This window comes from Capricornis sumatraensis, chromosome 4 (genome assembly GCF_032405125.1).
Source record: "Capricornis sumatraensis isolate serow.1 chromosome 4, serow.2, whole genome shotgun sequence".
In the NCBI taxonomy this organism is placed as follows: domain Eukaryota; kingdom Metazoa; phylum Chordata; class Mammalia; order Artiodactyla; family Bovidae; genus Capricornis; species Capricornis sumatraensis.
Window position 1 is genome coordinate 77131501 of NC_091072.1, and position 7605 is coordinate 77139105.

A 7605-nucleotide genomic window follows, 5' to 3' on the forward strand; every position below is an offset into this window, starting at 1 on the left:
GCAGGTGGCTCACTGCAGGGAGGAGCTAGGCCCATCGTGAGCATCCCAGCTGCCCAGGCTGAAGGAAGGAAGCCTAAGTTGAGGACGCAGAGCCAGGGGGGTCAGCTTGGCCTCCCCCTCCTCCAGTGCTGCTCCTAGGACTGTGGCTGCTTTCTGCCCCTAGAAGGGGACATCTTCATCTTGTACAGCCAGAGTGAAACCGCTCACAGTCTGGCTTCTCACTGAAACCCCACTTCCTCTGCCTGTGCACTGACAACCTGGAGGTCCATGCAGAGGATAGGATGCTGAGTGAGAAGATGCTGAGCGGAAACAACGGGTCTCCGAGCCCCAGAGCTAGATGAGCACCAGAGACAGACAAGTGTGGAGTGAGAGGACGTGGGTGCGTGCGGGTGATCACAGCTGCTGAGGCATTTGGACGGGCAACAAGGAGGGGCCTGGGGCCCAGGCCTACTCGCCTCTCTAGTCCTCTGGTGACCTCCGTCTCCTGACCTGAACCCCTCGGTCACAGGTATGTCCTCCAACAGTCTTTCCCTTCCTGTTTCACTGTGGGATTGCTGTTGGGTGAGGGGACAGAGAGAGAGAAAGCTGGGAGTTAACCCCTGCAAGGCAAGAGCCTGGAGCCATGGGAAGTGAGAGACAACAGAGGCTGGAGGGGAGGGCACCAACTCTCCCTAAAGGACAGAGGCCAGGACAGGGATTAGTACACACTTAGCCTTTAGATTTGTGTTTAGGGATCGGATTTATAGAATGAGAAGGTCACCGGGGAGACTCAATCAGCACACAAGAATCACCTCTGGTCTAGCTGTAAAAGGCACTGGGTAAAGTTAAGGAACAAAAAAGAAGACTGTTCTGTGCTTAGTCTGGTGCGTGGGACCCACGAATAGCACCTTAGAGAGGTTTGAGGCACGAATCTGAGGGCACTTCCGGGAGGAGGCAGAGGATGGGTGAGAAATAGACTGAAGCAGGGTGAGGAATGGGGGTGGGTCAAGAAAACTGGGTAGAAAGGTAGCGGCAGGAAAGGCAGAGCTGCGGGAGACAGGAGGAGGGCGAAGGGACCCGCGGCAGGAGCTGGGCGATGAGTTGACCTCTGCAACCCAGGAAACCTCTTCTGAGGGCCTCTGTGCCTCCCCCTGGCTGTGCTAAGCCAGGCGGCCTGGGGCAACGCGCACCCAGCTCCTGCCCGCCAAAGTCACTGCGAAGAAGCAACTTCTGTGAAATTTCTAATCTGCAGTTGAGCTGAGTGCCAGGTGTGCGGCAGGGAGATGGGCCCCCACAGGAGGAACTGACAGAGGCCGGTTCTGTGTGGGAAATGAGCCGTGCTGGGGCAAAGCAGGTGAAAAACCCAAACCCTAGGGGCTCCGTCAGCCGAGGCCCCAGGAGCTGGGGCCTGAAGGGGCTTGCATGTGAAATCAGAATCCAGCCCTCTGTGGAATGAGAGGTGGAATGAGAAGGGGAGGGATGAGGTGGGCACCATGCCCCCATGCCATGGGTTTAAAAGGGGAGCCTGCTGCCTCTCCATTTCTCTGAAGGTGAAGCTCCTAGAGGAGGGGGTGCTGAGGCAAGAGCAGGAAGGACTTCCTGAGGCCTGGGGTGGGGCTGGGAGGAAGTCTGAGCAGCTGGTGGCCGCCCCTCCATCCTGGAGCCAGGACTGATCCCAGCAGGGGAGGGAGTGGCCTGCAGCCCCTTCTCTCAGTCAGACCTTCAGACAAAGGATGTCACCTCTCTTTTCTGTTTCCCTCTCTGGACCCCTTCTTTGCAGCCTCCCTGGCCTTTCGCTGTGTCCTGTCTGGACAGAGGAAATGGGCAGTGGGTCTGGTGCCAAGTCTTTGGACTGCTCAGCTTCCTGTGGCCCTAGCTCTTCTGGACTGGGATCTGGGGGCAGGGTTGGGGTCTGCTCTGATGCTCGGAAGGGGCTTCTTTGCCTGGCCTGCTTGCCTGGTTACCCACAGCCTTACTCTCTCCCTGGCCAGGGCTCTAGATCAGACAGAACCTTCCCTCAGGCTCCTGCAGCACCCCTGCCACATCTCTAAAACACAAGGGCCAAGTGGGTGCAGAGTTTGCGTCCTGAGCAAGGGTCCATGGCCCAGGGTGGGTGGAAGATGGGAGCCCCTAAGATGAGGGTTTGGGGAGGGTGGGGGATGTTGGGAGAAGGCAGGGGGAGGAGGTAGTGAGGGTGGTGAGCCCCAGGGAGAGGCAGGGAGTGGGGTGGGTTCAGGTAAAGGCGAGTGTAGACTAGAAGCTCTAATGGGGTGTGGGAGCAAGGACCAAGGAGAAGACTCTGAGAGGAAGTAGTCATGACTAGGCTGGAGCCGCGTTCCAAAGCACTGATCACTCAAGGGCAGATGCAGTGTCTTCTGGGTGTGTGTAACACACACACACACACACACCCTTGAGAAGCAGAAGCTGGAGAGAGAAGGCCCCTCCTGCACATTCAAACACCACCAAACTTGCCCGCTAGGCAGGCCTGTTCCCTCCCGTAGCACAGCTCCAGACCTGCCCCTGCTTTCTCTTTTGCTCTCCCAGCCTCTCCTTGCCCTCTGGCCACCGCTGTCAGCACCACAGGCCTGTTCAGTGACCGTTTCCTTGCCCCCATCATGCACGGGTAGCTTGACCACCAGCCAGAAAAATGTACCTCCAGTTAAGTGTGGGGTCCCGGCTCTGGCCTCGGTCAGCTCCCCACTGGTCCCCAGCTCTGTCCACCCTCATAGACCTCTCTCCAGCTGGCTCGCTCTCCGGGAGAAGTGGGAGCCAGTCTCTCCTCTGACCCTCACTCTACCCTCACGGTCCTTAGCAGTTCAAGAGTGTCTAGCTGTGACCTGCTGGTCCTAGGAAGCTTTGGCTTGGGTCCCATCAGTGTTCCAGCTCCCTGCCTCAGTCCCCCACCCCAGGAATGGGGAGGAGAGGAGATGGGGGAACTGGACTGGAACCACCCTTGGGGTCAGGAGCCTGGCCAAGTGGACTTTCAGCCTTACAGAGCTGGGTGGTGGAGCGCAGGTGAGGGGAGCTGGGCTCTTTCAATTCTCAGTCTCTCTCCGTTGTCGATAAGCCGTGGCCAAGGGAGAATGGTGGGGATGCTGAGGGAGGCTGCAGCAGGCTGAAGAACAGCCCGTCCACCCTCTGGTCTCCAACCTGGCCCTTTTCCATAGTCCCACAGGAGGCCTGTTAGCTAAGATGCCCTCCAACCTCCAACCTGCACCTTCCATCCTACCAACAACTTCAAAGGATGTAGCTGAGCCTCGTGAGCAAGGTCTGTAGCATAGGAGAAGAAGGAAAGAATAGGAGAAAAGGAAGCAGCCAGGAGGGAAGGAGACGAAGTAAAATGTCCTGAAAATGAACTGGAAGAGCAGTTGCTGTCCCTTCTGCCCTGCCGTTGGTACATGCCCACAGCTGGCCCCGGCTGACTCCTCCCAGACTTCATCTCATTTCCCCCCGGAATAATTAAGCACCCACTATATGCCAGACACTGTGCTGGGTAGAGGCCTGACCAGAGTAGTATGTTAGGGAGTTACCAGAAAATTCCACCAGGCTCCATGGCCCTGGAGCCTAGTATCTGCCTGGTTTGAGATCCTCAGTTTATGGCAGAGTTCCTAACAGTTACAATAAATGCTGCTGAAGAAATTAAAGATTCTTGTGGCATTGCATAGGAATGGCTGAGGACGACAAGGCTGACAGTAGTGATCAGGAGAGTTCAGTCACTCAGTCGTGTCTGACTCGTTGCAACTCTGGACTGCAGCACACAAGGCTTCCCCTGTCCTTCACTATCTCTCGGAGTTTGCTCAAACTCATGTCCGTTGAGTAGGTGATGCCATCCAACCATTTCATCCTCGGTCACCCCTTCTCCTCTTGCCCTTAATCTTTCCCAGCATCCAGGCTTTTCTGATGAGTCAGCTCTTCACATCAGGTGACCAAAGTGTTGGAGCTTCAGCATCAGTGATCAGGGAGGCAGTACCAATCTGTGACTGAGTGTGGGCTCTGCGGTCAGACTGACTGAGTCTGGCATTACTACTTACTAGTTATGTGACCTTGGCTACATTACTTCACCTCTCTGTTCCTCAGGGTCTTCACTGGTAAATAGTGATTGTTTTGAGGGTTAAAAGGTGATGTCTCTAAAGTAATAAGCAGATTACCCTGCATAGAGTAAGTGCTGGAAGAGACCATCCTTGGGCTAGAGCAGTTTCAGAGGGGATGGGGCATCACCAACTCTATGGACATGAGTTTGAGCAAGTTCCAGGAGTTGGTGATGGACAGGGTGCTGCTGAACTGAACTGAACTGGGGCATAATGGATGGATGCAAGAGGTTATCCACTGGTTGAATCAGCCCAAATTGGAGGCTGGTTTTCATTCCAATACCAAAGATAGGCAATGCCAAAAAATGCTCAAACTACCGCACAATTGCACTCATCTCACGCACTAGTAAAGTAATGCTCAAAATTCTCCAAGCCAGGCTTCAGCAATACGTGAACCGTGAACTTCCAGATGTTCAAGCTGGTTTTAGAAAAGGCAGAGGAACCTGAGATCAAATTGCCAACATCAGCTGGATCGTCGAAAAAGCAAAAGAGTTCCAGAAAAACATCTATTTCTGCTTTATTGACTATGCCAAAGCCTTTGACTGTGTGGATCACAATAAACTGTGGAAAATTCTTCAAGAGATGGGAATACCAGACCGCCTGACCTGCCTCTTGAGAAACCTATATGCAGGTCAGGAAGCAACAGTTAAAACTGGACATGGAACAACAGACTGGTTCCAAATAGGAAAAGAAGTACGTCAAGGCTGTATATTGTCACCTTGCTTATTAAACTTATATGCAGAGTACATCATGAGAAACGCTGGGCTGGATGAAGCACAAGCTGGAATCAAGATTGCTGGAGGAAATATCAATAACCTCAGATATGCAGATGACACCAAAGCTAAAGAGCCTCTTGATGAAAGTGAAAGAAGAGAGTGAAAAAGTTGGCTTAAAGCTCAACATTCAGAAAATGAAGATCATGGCATCTGGTCCCATCACTTCACGGGAAATAGATAGGGAAACAGTGGAAATAGTGTCAGGCTTTATTTTGGGGGCTTCAAAATCACTGTAGATGGTGATTGCAGCCATGAAATTAAAAGATGCTTATTCCTTGGAAGGAAAGTTATGACCAACCTAGATAGCATATTCAAAAGCAGAGACATTACTTTGTCAACAAAGGTCCTTCTAGTTAAGGCTATGGTTTTTCCAGTAGTCATGTATGGATGTGAGAGTTGGATGGTGAAGAAAGCTGAGCGCTGAAGAATCGATGCTTTTGAACTGTGGAGAAGACTCTTGAGAGTCCCTTGGACTGCAAGAAGATCCAACCAGTCCATCCTAAAGGAGATCAGTCCTGGGTGTTCATTGGAAGGACTGAAGCTGAAGCTGAAACTCCAATACTTTGGCCACCTCATTCGAAGAGTTGACTCATTGGAAAAGACCCTAATGCTGGGAAGGATTGGGGGCAGGAGGAGAAGGGAATGACAGAGGATGAGATGGCTGGATGACATCACCGACTCGATGAACATGGGTTTGGGTAGACTCCAGGAGTTGGTGATGGACAGGGAGGCCTGGTGTGCTGCAATTCATGGGGTCACAAAGACTTGGATATGACTGAGCAACTAAACTGAACTGAACTGGATGTGAGAGAAGGAAGGATTGAGGTATGAGGTGCCCTGCTTAGGCAGTGGTGGCGATTCTGGAGCAGGGAGCTGAGAGAGGCAGGGTGGGAAGAGGGGCAGCTAGGGTGGGAAGGCAGTTTTTCACTCATGTATACAGTGTGAAGATCCAGGAGGGTGTGGGTTCCACCAGTGTAGAGCTCAGCAGAGAGGCCTGGGTGAGAACTATGGCCCAGAGCTACAGAGGGCCAAGAAGCCCTCCTTACCCATCGACCCTCCTGGACTACTCCCTGGGAGCCTCTGCCTTCCTCTGCTACCAGTCTGAAAACAGGGAGGCATGGTTCTAGGAGGCTTGTGTCCTGGCAGAGAGCTCAGCATGGAGGTGGACGGTGTCAAGGGGCCCAGGTGCTCAGCCTCCATCATCTGTCTGTCCCACTCCCCACCTCTTGGAGCCTGTGCACCCAGGTGTGGGGGAAAGGACTCTGGATGTGAGCTTTGCTTTTGAGGGAGCTGTCAGTATATTTGAGAGGCAGGACTGCAGAGTGGTAAATAAAGCACACACAGATTTGTAAGTGTTGGGGAGAATCACTCAGTGCTCCCCATCCTAGCTGTGAGACTTTGGGCACATCAGTTAACTTTTCCATGTCTCCATCTCATCTGCAAAATGGGATAACAATAGTACCTATCTGATAGGATTGTTGTGATGATTAAATCTGTGAATGTATAACAAGTGTCAAGGACATAGCCCAGTGCATGCTAACTATTGTTATTATTTATCCGTCCCAACACACCTTTCAGGCATCTAAAGATAGTTGGGGGAGGGTGGAGGTTGTACTGGGGCATGGCACGATTGTCCCCATGATGACTCACCATCTAGCTTAAAGTGTCTTCCTCAGACACACTCCTTTAGACCCCTGCCCCCTCCAGGCCTCAGCCTCCAATCAAAAATCTACTGAGCATTCAATCCACTGACCAGTCTCAGCCAGGAATCCTAAGAAGGCAACACCTGCTCAATCATTTGCCTTGGTGGGAGGTGGGAGGCCCTGCATGCTCTTCAGAGATAAAGAAACAAGTTGGAAGTTCCCATTTGATGACTTTCTTTGGATAGTGGCACCTTACCCTCCACCATACTCAATTTCTGTTTCTGTAGCCCCCTCTCTAAGGCATGTAGTCTGGATCAGAAAATGAATATGATGTACACACAGTGCAGCATAGCCTGGGGGTTAAGTGCAGCCAGGCCACCCAGGTTCAAGCCCCAGTTCTATCACTGAATAGCTGTGTGACCTTGGCAAGTTACTTAATACCTCTGAACCTCATCTTCACCGTCTTAGGTGGTAATGACAGTAGTACTAATTCATAGGCTGGTGGCAGAGAGAAAATACCTGTGAACACCTGGAACAGTGCCAGGCACTTATAGGCTATTGTGGTCTGCTGTGAGGGGTGCGAGTGTCCTGCCTGACTCACTGGCTGCTTTTCCACCTGCCTAGCTGAACTGAGCATTCTTTGGCATTGCCTTTCTTTGGGATTGGAATGAAAACTGACCTTTTCCAGTCCTGTGGCCACTGCTGAGTTTTCCAAATTTGTTGGCATATTGAGTGCAGCACTTTCACAGCATCATCTTTCCCTGAACTTGGGTGGCTGGGTTTGGGCTTGGGGCTAGAATCATCTTTAGCCTCCCCTCCCAGGTGGCTCAGTGGTAAAGAATCTTCCTGCCAATGCAGGAGACTCATCTTTCATCCTGGGCTGGGAAGGTCCCCTGAAGGAGGAAATGGCAAACCCCCTCCAGTGTTCTTGTCTGGAAAATCCCAGGGACAAGGGCCTGGTGGGCTAAAGTCCATGGGGTCACAAAGAGACACGACTGAGGACGCATACCTAACCTCGTCTTCCCTGAGGGAGCATTTAAAACTCCACCAACATTTCTCAAAGTGTGAACCCAGCGGACAACTTTAGGGTATTTGCTCAAAACACAGATTTTGCATTTC